The following is a 16,688-nucleotide window of genomic DNA, read 5'->3' as shown; positions in this document are numbered from 1 at the left end:
GACAGCGCAGCTTTCACTTTGTATTCTCCTCTGGTAAAATGCAAACTGTGTTGTGATTGGCTGAGAGGGGCGACTAAGAGGATTTCTTGTAGACAGCTTCCTAAAGCTTCTGAGTTTGCAAGTGCCCTATAAATAGAATTCAAGCTGCGTCACAGCTTAGTAGATGCAGCAGACAAGAGAAGCAGCAGCAGCGGTTTGTGCTGCTCAGGAGCAGATGTATCGTGCAGCAGAGAGGCCACAGAGACGTGGTAGTAGTCATATGAGAGCAGTCACCGGAGCTCTGTCCACACGCTGAAGAAGCAGCGCAGGACAGGTGACCGGAAAGGGCCCTGATGACTCGGGGCTTAATACTGAGGACGGCGAAAGGGCCTCATTGTGTGAGGAAGGGCAGGGCGATCTGCGCTAATGTGAGTGTGCATGAGATAGAAGTATACTGGGGATGTATTTTGCACCTACGGGGTGCATTGAGTCCACAGAGCTTCTAAATTGGTGATGTACCCTGGTGCATTGAGGCTGCAATGGTGTCATGTCGTGGACATTCAAGAACATATTACGAGGATAAGTATGGAGTACGACAAGGGCAGCGGTCAGTCATAAGGGGCAGCGGTCAGTCTGCTTCACCTAGACCTTGCAGCTGCCCGAACTATTACGCCTCTCTGGCCTTTGATAGCCCCTATGTTGTCCACATGACTGTCCCAATCTCCGGCATCCTATGACAGGCACATGCGCAGTAGCTTTTGCTGTCTTCTTCCCCAGTTTCTACTTTACATGTGCTGCTCCGCATCCTGGACATCGCTTATTAAATTGGTGCCACTGCAGCAAAATTCCCTGCGCATGCGCCGGTCCCAAACAGAAGCAGGTCTGACTATCTGAGCGAGTAGAGCAATAAGGGAGTTAAAGGAGTTTCCAGGATTAGAAAGACATGGCTGCACTCCTCCAAAAATGGCGTCACATCTGTCCAAGGGTTATGTGTGGTACTGAAGCTCAGCTCCAGGACTAAGCTGCAATAACACACGCAACCCATGGACAGGGGTGGCGCTGTTTTTGGAAGAGAGCAGCCATGTTGTTCTAATCCTTGTGAGTTCCTTTAAAAACTTTGCAATTCCTTAGCGGATTTTTGTGAAATTCCATATAAATGGGGGTCATTTGCGCCTGCGCAGTGTTCCGTGCTGAGTTACATTGAAGGTTTTTTTGCTGCTGGAGAAATAAACATTTACAGATTTTGCAAAAAGCAAAACTTATAAAACTTTATAAAACCCCCATACCGTGGACCGCCCGCCCCATGCAGCTGCCTAGACTATTCTTCGAAATTTCTTTGATTGTCCCCTACATTATTGGCCCAATCTTGCGCATGCGCCGCACATCCTAGGACAGGCATCCGCACAATTGCTTTTGCCCTCGTTCTGGCTGACTGCACAGACTTCCTGGACATCTCTTTCTCGATCGGCAGCACCGCCGCAGAATCCCCTGCGCATGCACAGGTCCCAAAAAGAAATAGATCTGGCTTTCTGAGCAAGTACAGCAGTAAAGGGGTTAAAAACTGTGCAGCATTTGCCTTTCTTAGGGTATTCTAGTGAAATTCCATAGAAATGGGCGCAGTCTGTAGGATGGCACTTGCGCAGTGTTTGGCGAGGAGTAAACTTTAAGCTTTTTTTTTTTGCTGTTGTTGGAGAAATAAGCATTTACGGGTTTTGCAATAAGTGCAGGAACCGAAAAAAAAAGCTGATGGGGCACGAGGCTGGGTGACTGGCGGAGGTGGCGGATCTGCGAAACCATATAGAGAAACATGTAGCCAGAAGGAGGAAGTGGAAAAGAATTGGGTACCCTGCCCCCCTTGTGCTGCAATCATTAACCCCTGCAGCAGCCTATGGGTCCTTGGACAATCCTTGGTTAACTCCTTAAGTGCCAGCCCGAAAAACATAAGCCTCCACCATTGCCCATGCCCTGCAGGCTGTTCAGGCAGGTGCTTCTGTATCTGAACTCACATTATAAACTACGCAGAGCGAAAAAATAAAAAAAAAGCAGAAATGTGCCCATTTCTGGGTGGCTCTAGGGTGTGGCTTGAGCTCATCAGATCTTATAGGCGGACGTTTGGGGACACATATGCATTTTAAAAGGATGTCTGAAATATGAAGATGGTTAAACGTCTACAGACTGGCACCAAGCATTCAGAATTAGAGGGTCGCCCAACATTGTGAGGGTCAAGAGAAATCCAACCAGCTAAAGTGCTGAGAAGCAGCAACGAAGGTACGAAGTCAAGTGTGACTGCGGGTGAACGTTAACAGATCGCCTCGTGTGGTTGGTGGTCCTACTAAGAATAGGATTCAGGATTGCTGCCTGCTGCGCCCAGATCTGGGACCTGCAACCTGTGTCTCCACAGCTGTTGTGGAACTACAACTACCAGCATGCCCTGGTTACATCAGGGGCATAGCTGGTATGCAGAGGTGGCAGTCGCGACTGATGCTTGATGGGCACTAGAGATGAGCGAACGTGTTCGGCTCCGCCCCTTTTCACCCGAGCACCGAACTTTGCGAGCAATTCCGTGCTCGGGCGAAAAAAGTTCGGGGGTCGCCGTGGCAGCGCGGGGGGGTGCGGCGGGGAGTGGGGGGGAGAGGGAGAGAGAGAGGGCTCCCCCCTGTTCCCCGCTGCTGCCGCCCGCGCCGCCGCACCTCCCCCCGCCGCCCGGCGCCGGCCGAATACTTACGCGCGGACACTGAAGTCCTCGGATAAGCCGGTGTCTGGGTGCGTAAGTGTTCGTTAAGAACACGTTCGCTCATCTCTAATGGGCACCAGAACCTCTAAAGCACATAAAAGACCCCAGTATTAGGCATCCTTCACACACTTCATATAGAGAAGCACATGGAAAACCGCCAAACCTATAGCCTACGGCATGCATCGACTGCCGCATCAGACAGCACTCCGTAGGACCTCAGAGGCGTAGCGAGTCGCTACCTGGCCAGTATTTACTTTTTACTGGCTTGTAAAGCTTGTGTAAAGCTACCACTTGTGAGCCAGCCGGGCAGCAACCTGACAAGTGTTTAGCTGTAGTTCCGGTATTGGCGGCAGTGCGGCTCGCCGCTGCTGTAATCAGAGTATGACCCGCGTAGTAAGAGAGCCCCGGTTGGTTGCCCAGTAATGATAGTGCCTCCATTAGTGATCTCAGTAGTGATTAGTAGCAGCTACATCAATGGCGGCAGCTGCTACTGGACCAGGACTTCATACCAAGTGAGTTAAATGCTTATTGCCACCTGCAGGACAGCGTTCTAGTCCCGGGACTGTTCTGCATGACCTCCCTAACCCTATACCTGTAGGTAGTAATATCCTGATCCCTCTAACCTTCTACCTATAGGTAGTAATATCCTAATCCTCCTTACCTTATACCTGTAGGTAGTAATATCCTGATCCTCCTAAGCTTATACCTGTAGGTAGTAATATCCTGATCCTCCTTGCCTTATACCTGTAGGTAGTAATATCCTGATCCTCCTGACCTTATACCTGTAGGTAGTAATATCCTGATCCTCCTTACCTTATACCTGTAGGTAGTAATATCCTGATCCTCCTTACCTTATACCTGTAGGTAGTAATATCCTGATCCTCCTGACCTTATACCTGTAGGTAGTAATATCCTGATCCTCCTAACCTTATACCTGTAGGTAGTAATATCCTGATCCTCCTTACCTTATACCTGTAGGTAGTAATATCCTGATCCTCCTGACCTTATACCTGTAGGTAGTAATATCCTGACCTTCTACCTGTAGGTAGTAATATCCTGATCCTCCTAAGCTTATACCTGTAGGTAGTAATATCCTGATCCTCCTGACCTTATACCTTTAGGTAGTAATATCCTGATCCTCCTAAGCTTCTACCTCTAGGTAGTAATATCCTGATACTCCTTACCTTATACCTGTAGGTAGTAATATCCTGATCCCCCTAACATTCTACCTGTAGGTAGTAATATCCTGATCCTCCTTACCTTATACCTGTAGGTAGTAATATCCTGATCCTCCTGACCTTATACCTGTAGGTAGTAATATTCTGATCCTCCTAACCTTATACCTGTAGGTAGTAATATCCTGATCCTCCTGACCTTATACCTGTAGGTAGTAATATCCTGATCCTCCTGACCTTATACCTGTAGGTAGTAATATCCTGATCCTCCTAAGCTTATACCTGTAGGTAGTAATATCCTGATCCTCCTAACCTTATACATGTAGTTAGTAATATCCTGATCCTCCTTACCTTATACCTGTAAGTAGTAATATCCTGATCCTCCTGACCTTATACCTGTAGGTAGTAATATCCTGACCTTCTACCTGTAGGTAGTAATATCCTGACCTTCTACCTGTAGGTAGTAATATCCTGATCCTCCTAAGCTTATACCTGTAGGTAGTAATATCTTGATCCTCCTGACCTTATACCTTTAGGTAGTAATATCCTGATCCTCCTAACCTTATACCTGTAGGTAGTAATATCCTGATCCCTCTTACCTTCTACCTGTAGGTAGTAATATCCTGATCCTCCTGACCTTATACCTGTAGGTAGTAATATCCTGATCCTCCTAACCTTATACCTGTAGGTAGTAATATCCTGATCCTCCCAAGCTTATACCTGTAGGTAGTAATATCCTAATCCTCCTAACCTTATACCTGTAGGTAGTAATATCCTGATCCTCGTAAGCTTCTACCTGTAGGTAGTAATATCCTGATCCTCCTTACCTTATACCTGTAGGTAGTAATATCCTGATCCTCCTGACCTTATACCTGTAGGTAGTAATATCCTGATCCTCCTAACCTTATACCTGTAGGTAGTAATATCCTGATCCTCCTGACCTTATACCTGTAGGTAGTAATATCCTGATCCTCCTAACCTTATACCTGTAGGTAGTAATATCCTGATCCTCCTGACCTTATACCTGTAGGTAGTAATATCCTGATCCTCCTAACCTTCTACCTCTAGGTAGTAATATCTTGATCTCTCTTACCTTCTACCTCTAGGTAGTAATATCCTGTTCCATCTAACCTTATACCTGTAGGTAGTAATATCCTAATCCTCCTTACCTTATACCTGTAGGTAGTAATATCCTGATCCTCCTGACATTCTACCTGTAGGTAGTAATATCCTGATCCTCCTGACATTCTACCTGTAGGTAGTAATATCCTGTTCCTCCTAATCTTATACCTGTAGGTAGTAATATCCTGATCCTCCTCAGCTTATACCTGTAGGTAGTAATATCCTGATCCTCCTGACCTTATACCTGTAGGTAGTAATATCCTGATCCTCCTGACCTTCTACCTGTAGGTAGTAATATATCAATCTTCCTAACCTTCTACCTGTAGGTAGTAATATCCTAATCCTCCTTACCTTATACCTGTAGGTAGTAATATCCTGATCCTCCTTACCTTATACCTGTAGGTAGTAATATCCTGATCCTCCTAACCTTATACCTGTAGGTAGTAATATCCTGATCCTCCTGACCTTATACCTGTAGGTAGTAATATCCTGATCCTCCTAAGCTTATACCTGTAGGTAGTAATATCCTGATCCTCCTGACCTTATACCTGTAGGTAGTAATATTCTGATCCTCCTAACTTTATACCTGTAGGTAGTAATATCCTGATCCTCCTAAGCTTATACCTGTAGGTAGTAATATCCTGATCCTCCTAACTTTATACCTGTAGGTAGTAATATCCTGATCCCACTAGCCTTCTACCTGTAGGTAGTAATATCCTGATCCTCTTAACTTTCTACCTGTAGGTAGTAATATCCTGATCCTCCTGACCTTATACCTGTAGGTAGTAATATCCTGATCCTCCCTACCTTATACCTGTAGGTAGTAATATCCTGATCCCTCTAACCTTCTACCTGTAGGTAGTAATATCCTGATCCTCCTAAGCTTATACCTGTAGGTAGTAATATCCTGATCCTGCTAAGCTTATACCTGTAGGTAGTAATAGCCTGATCCTCCTAACTTTATACCTGTAGGTAGTAATATCTTGACCCCCCTAACCTTCTACCTGTAGGTAGTACAAACCTGATCCTCCCTACCTTATACCTGTAGGTAGTAATATCCTAATCCTCCTAACCTTATACCTGTAGGTAGTAATATCCTGATCCTCCTAAGCTTATACCTGTAGGTAGTAATATCCTGATCCTGCTAAGCTTATACCTGTAGGTAGTAATAGCCTGATCCTCCTAACTTTATACCTGTAGGTAGTAATATCTTGACCCCCCTAACCTTCTACCTGTAGGTAGTACAAACCTGATCCTTCTTACCTTATACCTGTAGGTAGTAATATCCTGATCCTTCTTACCTTATACCTGTAGGTAGTAATATCCTGATCCTTCTTACCTTATACCTGTAGGTAGTAATATCCTGATCCTCCTAACCTTCTACCTGTGTGTAGTAATATCCCGATCCTCCTAACCATATACCTGTAGGTAGTAATATTTTGATCCTCCTAACTGTATACCTGTAGGTACTAATATCCTGATCCTCCTTACCTTATACCTGTAGTTAGTAATATCCTGATCCTCCTAACCCTATACCTGGGGGCTTGCCGTTGCTGTAATCAGAGTGTGACCCGCGTAGTAAGAGAGCCCCGGTTGGTTGCCCAGTAATGATAGTGCCTCCATTAGTGATCTCAGTAGTGATTAGTAGCAGCTACATCAATGGCGGCAGCTGCTACTGGACCAGGACTTCATACCAAGTGAGTTAAATGCTTATTGCCACCTGCAGGACAGCGTTCTAGTCCCGGAACTGTTCTGCATGACCAAAGTTAGTGTGCCTCCCTAACCTTATACCTGTAGGGAGTAATATCCTGATCCTCCTAAGCTTATACCTGTAGGTAGTAATATCCTGATCCTCCTAAGCTTATACCTGTAGGTAGTAATATCCTGATCCCTCTTACCTTCTACCTGTAGGTAGTAATATCCTGATCCCCCTAATCTTATACCTGTAGGTAGTAATATCCTGATCCTCCTTACCTTATACCTGTAGGTAGTAATATCCTGATCCTCCTTACCTTATACCTGTAGGTAGTAATATCCTGATCCTCCTAACCTTATACCTGTAGGTAGTAATATCCTGATCCTCCTAACCTTATACCTGTAGGTAGTAATATCCTGATCCCTCTTACCTTCTACCTGTAGGTAGTAATATCCTAATCCTCCTTACCTTATACCTGTAGGTAGTAATATCCTGATCCTCCCTAACCTTATACCTGTAGGTAGTAATATCCTGATCCCTCTTACCTTCTACCTGTAGGTAGTAATATCCTAATCCTCCTTACCTTATACCTGTAGGTAGTAATATCCTGATCCTCCTAACCTTATACCTGTAGGTAGTAATATCCTGATCCCTCTTACCTTCTACCTGTAGGTAGTAATATCCTGATCCCCCTAATCTTATACCTGTAGGTAGTAATATCCTGATCCTCCTTACCTTATACCTGTAGGTAGTAATATCCTGATCCTCCTTACCTTATACCTGTAGGTAGTAATATCCTGATCCTCCTAACCTTATACCTGTAGGTAGTAATATCCTGATCCTCCTAACCTTATACCTGTAGGTAGTAATATCCTGATCCTCCTTACCTTATACCTGTAGGTAGTAATATCCTGATCCTCCTTACCTTATACCTGTAGGTAGTAATATCCTGATCCCCCTAACATTCTACCTGTAGGTAGTAATATCCTGATCCTCCTAACCTTATACCTGTAGGTAGTAATATCCTGATCCTCCTTACCTTATACCTGTAGGTAGTAATATCCTGATCCTCCTAACCTTATACCTGTAGGTAGTAATATCCTGATCCTCCTGACCTTATACCTGTAGGTAGAAATATCCTGATCCTCCTGACCTTATACCTGTAGGTAGTAATATCCTGATCCTCCTAACCTTCTACCTGTAGTTAGTAATATCCTGATCCTCCTTACCTTATACCTGTAGGTAGTAATATCCTGATCCTCCTGACCTTATACCTGTAGGTAGTAATATCCTGATCCTCCTGACCTTATACCTGTAGGTAGTAATATCCTGATCCTCCTGACCTTATACCTGTAGGTAGTAATATCCTAATCCTCCTTACCTTATACCTGTAGGTAGTAATATCCTGATCCCCCTAACATTCTACCTGTAGGTAGTAATATCCTGATCCCTCTAACCTCATACCTGTAGGTAGTAATATCCTGATCCTCCTAACCTTATACCTGTAGGTAGTAATATCCTGATCCTCCTAACCTTATACCAGTATGTAGTAATATCCTGATCCTCCTAACCTTATACCTGTAGGTAGTAATATCCTGATCCTCCTTACCTTATACCTGTAGGTAGTAATATCCTGTCCCTCCGAACCTTATACCTGTAGGTAGTAATATCCTGATCCTCCTTAGCTTATACCTGTAGGTAGTAATATCCTGATCCTCCTTAGCCTATACCTGTAGGTAGTAATATCCTGATCCTCCTAACCTTATACCTGTAGGTAGTAATATCCTGATCCTCCTTACCTTATACCTGTAGGTAGTAATATCCTGATCCCCCTAACATTCTACCTGTAGGTAGTAATATCCTGACCCCTCTAACCTTATACCTGTAGGTAGTAATATCCTGATCCTCCTAACCTTATACCTGTAGGTAGTAATATCCTGATCCTCCTTACCTTATACCTGTAGGTAGTAATATCCTGATCCTCCTTACCTTATACCTGTAGGTAGTAATATCCTGATCCTCCTAACCTTATACCTGTAGGTAGTAATATCCTGATCCTCCTAACCTTATACCTGTAGGTAGTAATATCCTGATCCTCCTAACCTTATACCTGTAGGTAGTAATATCCTGATCCTCCTAACCTTATACCTGTAGGTAGTAATATCCTGATCCTCCTTACCTTATACCTGTAGGTAGTAATATCCTGTCCCTCCGAACCTTATACCTGTAGGTAGTAATATCCTGATCCTCCTTAGCCTATACCTGTAGGTAGTAATATCCTGATCCTCCTTACCTTATACCTGTAGGTAGTAATATCCTGATCCTCCTCACCTTATACCTGTAGGTAGTAATATCTCAATTTCCACCTTCAATGTCAATCCAATAATCCAGAAAGTCTGATAATACCCCTCTGCTTGAGCCCCCAAGCGGTAGTTTAGCCGGATTTTATCAGTAGTGTACAAAATTGATGAGCGACTGTACAGAACTCACAGCAGAACACATTTGCTTGATCAAATTCCGAAAATTTGCATAATGACTAATGAGGGTTCTTGTGCAAGCCATCAGTGCGACATTTACATAAGGGACAACAATACAGTTATGGTTTATACTGGTCACCCGAAAACCACAACAGTATCCACAGTGTTCACAAGAAGATTGCAACATTGTATCTGATTTCCAGAATCAAGTGTCCATTCTGTTATCATGGAAATCCCTGACTTAACCACTTCAGGACCACCAAACACATATAAACGTCCCGTGGTTGGGAAGTGTATATAGAGCAGACTGAAGGCCCTTTTACGTGGTCCGACAGTTTTTTGAACGAATGGACGAGTGCTGACGTCTCCGCTAAGGTCTTCCGCGCTCGAGGGGAATATTCAAACAGAAAGACATGCGCCGGCTCGCGGGCTTTTCGTCCGTTTCTCGCTTAGCGCTTCACCTCCTATGGGAAGCGCTGAGCAGGTAGCATTTAAGACCCTTCTACATACGGACCTCGTCAAGGGCCACATAAAATGATGTAGCGGGCTGTATTTTGTGCGTGGGCCTTGAGTTTGATGCATGTGCAGTAGAGGGTCCTAACTTAAGATCGAATAATGGCCACTTAATTAAGACCTCCCAACAGCACGGGGCAACAGAAATCTGGACCCATCTGACCAGGAGATGTTTTTCCGCTGCTCAGTAATACAAGTTTTGCGCTCTTTTGCCCGCTGGAGTCTCACCTTTCTGTTTCTCTTAGACACAACGGCGCTGGCATTGGTTGCTTGCTGTTATACCCCCTCCGTGCTAAGGAATGGCGAGTTGTGTGCTAAAACACGTTAGTTGGAGCTCCAGCGTTGTATTCGGCTGCTCCTGACTGTGCAGTCCCTGTTCGTTACGATGACTCTTGACATCCTCCTCTGACCCATTTCAGTGCCGAGTTGTTTCAGTCCACAGCATCCATTTTCATTGCATGTTTTTCCTCAATCACGCTATTCTCGGTATACTCTTCATACCGTTACACGAGTAAACCCGACATGGTTGGCAGTGAAGTCTTGGCCCTTTGTACATATGGACATGTTAGTTGGAGCACCAGTGTTGTATTCGGCTGCTCTTGACTGTGCAGCGCCTGTTCGTCAGAGATGATTCCTGACATCCTCTTCTGACCCCTTTCGGTGACTAGTTGTGTCCATCCACAGGATCCCTTTTCCTTGTTTTTCCTCGATCACGCCATTCTTGGTATATTTTCCATATTGTCATATGAGAAAATCCCACACGGTTGGCTGTGTAATCCTGGCCCCGACTGGTGTAGCATCGGTGACCAGGTCTCATTGGAAGTCACTCAGCTTACTGAATTTTTACTGGATTGTTACGCTGCACTCGGGGGTCATGGGAATAATGTCCATAGAGAAAAGTGTAAATCATAAAAGGGCTGATGTCCTGAATAAAGTGTTACTTCAGTGTAACTAAAGGTGGTTTTTCCTTTAATTAAGGTGCTCCGTAATAACTGTAGACAGCATTCCTGCCATTTACAGCACTTGCATTCTGTCAATGGAAAGGGGTCAGGGACTGCAGTGCTGGTCATCATGAACCTTCGCCGCACCGCATCACAGTAACCAGTAAGATGTTTACTTTTGTCTTGCACCAGTCCGATAAAGGGTCATTGTTGACTGGTTTCTATGGCGTTAACAAAATATGCACCTCCCAGCCAGAATAGTATATAAGTGAACCCCCTGAATCCTGCATATATCTATTAGAATATTGACAATACCAATGAACATGTGTCTGTTACTTAACACAAGACATCCAGGAAGGAAAAAGAGGAAATGCAGAGATGTAATCTGACCCTGGTCAGCGCCGAGATAAAGATCTGCTCGTGTGTTTTAATAACTTGTTACAGTTTGTAGAACAGAGAAACAGCCTGGGAAGTTCTTAACAAAGATCAGAATCAGTATATTACTGATGTGAACTACTAAAAACACTTACAAACAACTTACAGGGCACTACAGAAATAATAATAACTGACCCCACAAACATTACTAGGGTAAACATTTCACTAGACACCTTATTTTTAATTTTCAGCATCCCTCCACATCAGGATGGATCACTAATGTCATATTCTCTTAATCCTGGGAGGGAAGCCTGTCGCTTCTGGTCATTGTTCCCTCCCACTGAATGCAAAAGAGGAAAGAGTAGTGACGACATAGAGGGCAGTATGATAGCAGTTATATTCTTGTACATAGGGGGCAGTATTATAGTAGCTATATTCTTGTATATAGGAGCAGTATTATAGTAGTTATATTCTTGTACATAGGGGCAGTATTATAGTAGTTATATTCTTGTACACAGGGGGCAGTATTATAGCAGTTATATTCTTGTACATAGGGGGCAGTGTTATAGTAGTTATATTCTTGTACATAGGAGGCAGTATTATAATAGGTATATTCTTGTACATAGGGGGCAGTATTATAGTAGTTATATTCTTGTACATAGAGGGCAGTATTATAATAGTTATATTCTTGTACATAGGGGACAGTATTATAGTAGTTATATTCTTGTACATCAGAGCAGTATTATAGCAGTTATATTCTTGTACATAGGGGGCAGTATTATAGTAGTTATATTCTTGTACATAGGGGGAAGTATTATAGTAGTTATATTCTTGTACATAGGGGGCAGTATTATAGTAGTTATATTCTTGTACATAGGGGGCAGTATTATAGTAGTTATATTCTTGTACATAGGGGGCAGTATTATAATAGTTATATTCTTGTACATAGGGGGCAGTATTATAATAGTTATATTCTTGTACATAGGGGGCAGTATTACAGTAGTTATATTGTTGTACAAACGGCGCAGTATTATAGTAGTTATATTCTTGTACATAGAGGCAGGATTATAGTAGTTATATTCTTGTACATAGGAGGCAGTATTATAGTAGTTATATTCTTGTACATAGGGGGCAGTATTATAGTAGTTATATTCTTGTACATAGGGGGCAGGATTATAGTAGTTATATTCTTGTACATAGGGGGCAGTGTTATAGTAGTTATATTCTTGTACATAGGAGGCAGTATTATAATAGGTATATTCTTGTACATAGGGGACAGTATTATAGTAGTTATATTCTTGCACATAGGGGGCAGTATTATAGTAGTTATATTCTTGTACATAGGGGGCAGTATTATAGTAGTTATATTCTTGTACATAGGGGCAGTATTATAGTAGTTATATTCTTGTACACAGGGGGCAGTATTATAGCAGTTATATTCTTGTACATAGGGGGCAGTGTTATAGTAGTTATATTCTTGTACATAGGAGGCAGTATTATAATAGGTATATTCTTGTACATAGGGGGCAGTATTATAGTAGTTATATTCTTGTACATAGAGGGCAGTATTATAATAGTTATATTCTTGTACATAGGGGACAGTATTATAGTAGTTATATTCTTGTACATCAGAGCAGTAATATAGCAGTTATATTCTTGTACATAGGGGGCAGTATTATAGTAGTTATATTCTTGTACATAGGGGGAAGTATTATAGTAGTTATATTCTTGTACATAGGGGGCAGTATTATAGTAGTTATATTCTTGTACATAGGGGGCAGTATTATAGTAGTTATATTCTTGTACATAGGGGGCAGTATTATAATAGTTATATTCTTCTACATAGGGGGCAGTATTATAATAGTTATATTCTTGTACATAGGGGGCAGTATTATAGTAGTTATATTGTTGTACAAACGGCGCAGTATTATAGTAGTTATATTCTTGTACATAGAGGCAGGATTATAGTAGTTATATTCTTGTACATAGAGGCAGGATTATAGTAGTTATATTCTTGTACATAGGAGGCAGTATTATAGTAGTTATATTCTTGTACATAGGGGGCAGTATTATAGTAGTTATATTCTTGTACATAGGGGGCAGGATTATAGTAGTTATATTCTTGTACATAGGAGGCAGTATTATAGTAGTTATATTCTTGTACATAGGGGGAAGTATTATAGTAGTTATATTCTTGTACATAGGGGGCAGTATTATAGTAGTTATATTCTTGTACATAGGGGGCAGTATTATAGTAGTTATATTCTTGTACATAGGGGGCAGTATTATAATAGTTATATTCTTGTACATAGGGGGCAGTATTATAATAGTTATATTCTTGTACATAGGGGGCAGTATTATAGTAGTTATATTGTTGTACAAACGGCGCAGTATTATAGTAGTTATATTCTTGTACATAGGAGGCAGTATTATAGTAGTTATATTCTTGTACATAGGAGGCAGTATTATAGTAGTTATATTCTTGTACATAGGAGGCAGTATTATAGTAGTTATATTCTTGTACATAGGGGGCAGTATTATAGTAGTTATATTCTTGTACATAGGGGGCAGTATTATAGTAGTTATATTCTTGTACATAGGGGGAAGTATTATAGTAGTTATATTCTTGTACATAGGGGGCAGTATTATAGTAGTTATATTCTTGTACATAGGGGGCAGTATTATAATAGTTATATTCTTGTACATAGGGGACAGTATTATAGTAGTTATATTCTTGTACATCAGAGCAGTATTATAGCAGTTATATTCTTGTACATAGAGGCAGGATTATAGTAGTTATATTCTTGTACATAGGAGGCAGTATTATAGTAGTTATATTCTTGTACATAGGGGGAAGTATTATAGTAGTTATATTCTTGTACATAGGGGGCAGTATTATAGTAGTTATATTGTTGTACAAACGGCGCAGTATTATAGTAGTTATATTCTTGTACATCAGAGCAGTATTATAGTAGTTATATTCTTGTACATAGAGGCAGGATTATAGTAGTTATATTCTTGTACATAGGGGGAAGTATTATAGTAGTTATATTCTTGTACATAGGGGGCAGTATTATAGTAGTTATATTGTTGTACAAACGGCGCAGTATTATAGTAGTTATATTCTTGTACATCAGAGCAGTATTATAGTAGTTATATTCTTGTACATAGAGGCAGGATTATAGTAGTTATATTCTTGTACATAGGAGGCAGTATTATAGTAGTTATATTCTTGTACATAGGGGGCAGTATTATAGTAGTTATATTCTTGTACATAGGGGGCAGTATTATAGTAGTTATATTGTTGTACAAAGGGGGCAGTATTATAGTGATTATATTCTTGTACATAGGGGGGCAGTAATATAGTAGTTATATTCTTGTACATAGGGGGCAGTATTATAGTGATTATATTCTTGTACATAGGGGGGCAGTAATATAGTAGTTATATTCTTGTACATAGGGGGCAGTATTATAGTACTTATATTCTTGTACATAGAGGGTAGTATTATAGTAGTTATATTATTGTACATAGGGGGCAGTATTATAGTAGTTTTATTCTTGTACATAGGGGCAGTACTTTTGTAGTTATATTCTTGTACATAGGAGCAGTATTATAGTAGTTATATTCTTGTACATAGGGGCAGTATTATAGTAGTTATATTCTTGTACATAGGGGGCAGTATTATAGTAGTTATATTCTTGTACATAGGGGGCAGTATTATAGTAATTATATTCTTGAACATAGGAGGCAGTATTATAGTAGTTATATTCTTGTACATAGGGGCAGTGTTACAGTAGTTATATTCCTGTACATAGGGGGCAGTATTATAGCAGTTATATTCTTGTACATAGGGGTAGTATTATAGTAGTTATATTCTTGTACATAGGAGCAGTATTATAGTAGTTATATTCTTGTACATAGGAAGCAGTATTATAGTAGTTATATTCTTGTACATAGAGGGTAGTATTATAGTAGTTATATTCTTGTACATAGGGGGCAGTATTATAGTGATTATATTCTTGTACATAGGGGGGCAGTAATATAGTAGTTATATTCTTGTACATAGGGGGCAGTATTATAGTACTTATATTCTTGTACATAGAGGGTAGTATTATAGTAGTTATATTATTGTACATAGGGGGCAGTATTATAGTAGTTTTATTCTTGTACATAGGGGCAGTACTTTTGTAGTTATATTCTTGTACATAGGAGCAGTATTATAGTAGTTATATTCTTGTACATAGGGGCAGTATTATAGTACTTATATTCTTGTACATAGGGGGCAGTATTATAGTAATTATATTCTTGAACATAGGAGGCAGTATTATAGTAGTTATATTCTTGTACATAGGGGCAGTGTTACAGTAGTTATATTCCTGTACATAGGGGGCAGTATTATAGCAGTTATATTCTTGTACATAGGGGTAGTATTATAGTAGTTATATTCTTGTACATAGGAGCAGTATTATAGTAGTTATATTCTTGTACATAGGAAGCAGTATTATAGTAGTTATATTCTTGTACATAGAGGGTAGTATTATAGTAGTTATATTCTTGTACATAGGGGGCAGTATTATAGTAGTTATATTCTTGTACATAGGGGGCAGTATTATAGTAGTTATATTCTTGTACATAGGGGGCAGTATTATAGTAGTTATATTCTTGTACATAGGGGGCAGTATTATAATAGTTATATTCTTGTACATAGGGGGCAGTATTATAGTAGTTATATTGTTGTACAAAGGGGGCAGTATTATAGTGATTATATTCTTGTACATAGGGGGGCAGTAATATAGTAGTTATATTCTTGTACAAAGGGGGCAGTATTATAGTGATTATATTCTTGTACATAGGGGGGCAGTATTATAGTAGTTATATTATTGTACATAGGGGGCAGTATTATAGTAGTTATATTCTTGTACATAGGAGCAGTATTATAGTAGTTATATTCTTGTACATACAGAGCAGTATTATAGTAGTTATATTCTTTTACATAGGAGCAGTATTATAGTAGTTATATTCTTGTACATAGGGGGCAGTATTATAGTAGTTATATTCTTGTACATCAGAGCAGTATTATAGTAGTTATATTCTTGTACATAGGAGGCAGTATTATAGTAGTTATATTCTTGTACATAGGGGGCAGTATTATAGTAGTTATATTCTTGTACATAGGGGACAGTATTATAGTAGTTATATTCTTGTACATCAGAGCAGTATTATAGTAGTTATATTCTTGTACATAGAGGCAGGATTATAGTAGTTATATTCTTGTACATAGGAGGCAGTATTATAGTAGTTATATTCTTGTACATAGGGGGCAGTATTATAGTAGTTATATTCTTGTACATAGGGGGCAGTATTATAGTAGTTATATTGTTGTACAAAGGGGGCAGTATTATAGTAGTTATATTCTTGTACATAGGAGGCAGTATTATAGTAGTTATATTCTTGTACATAGGGGGCAGTATTATAGTAGTTATATTCTTGTACATAGGGGGCAGTATTATAGTAGTTATATTGTTGTACAAAGGGGGCAGTATTATAGTAGTTATATTCCTGTACATAGGGGGCAGTATTATAGTGATTATATTCTTGTACATAGGGGGGCAGTAATATAGTAGTTATATTCTTGTACACAGGGGGCAGTATTATAGTAGTTATATTCTTGTACA

At 40.5% G+C, this 16,688-nt stretch overlaps 1 protein-coding gene across 1 annotated transcript in view; it reads left to right on the top strand.

Annotated features, from left to right (window-relative positions):
- The first annotated feature begins 2,116 nt into the window (after positions 1-2,116).
- RGS19 (regulator of G protein signaling 19) overlaps positions 2,117-16,688 on the top strand; it is a 55,505-nt gene continuing 40,933 nt past the window's right edge. The window contains exon 1 of the mRNA XM_066586463.1: positions 2,117-2,247. The gene's annotated coding sequence lies outside the window, so the exon portion shown is untranslated. The remainder of the gene's footprint in view (positions 2,248-16,688) is intronic.

This window comes from Eleutherodactylus coqui, chromosome 13 (genome assembly GCF_035609145.1).
Source record: "Eleutherodactylus coqui strain aEleCoq1 chromosome 13, aEleCoq1.hap1, whole genome shotgun sequence".
Lineage (NCBI taxonomy): Eukaryota > Metazoa > Chordata > Amphibia > Anura > Eleutherodactylidae > Eleutherodactylus > Eleutherodactylus coqui.
The sequence above is the reverse complement of the archived record's forward strand: the minus strand, read 5'-3'. Positions and strand labels throughout refer to the sequence as shown.